We start from the raw sequence: 253 nt of genomic DNA, 5'->3' as shown, positions 1-253 counted from the left end.
TGAAATGATTGTCCGATGTTGAAATGGCACAAGCTGATGATGTGAATATCATCATTAATAATCATCGGTTGATGTAATGCGGTCCATGAGATCTGGCGTGTCTGTGTTCATGTTCATCTGGACGCTGAGAGCTCAGGTTTACAGCTGCTTAACTCCAATCTCGCTGATCTTGTGAGCGTCTCTGCTGTGTTGCAGCGTGTGTGTAGGACGAGCGCTCGCACACACACTCGCACACACACACTCCCACACCCAC

Source organism: Sinocyclocheilus anshuiensis, unplaced genomic scaffold (genome assembly GCF_001515605.1).
Source record: "Sinocyclocheilus anshuiensis isolate Anshui unplaced genomic scaffold, SAMN03320099.WGS_v1.1 scaffold1020, whole genome shotgun sequence".
NCBI lineage: Eukaryota > Metazoa > Chordata > Actinopteri > Cypriniformes > Cyprinidae > Sinocyclocheilus > Sinocyclocheilus anshuiensis.
Note: the sequence above shows the minus strand (reverse complement) of the source record.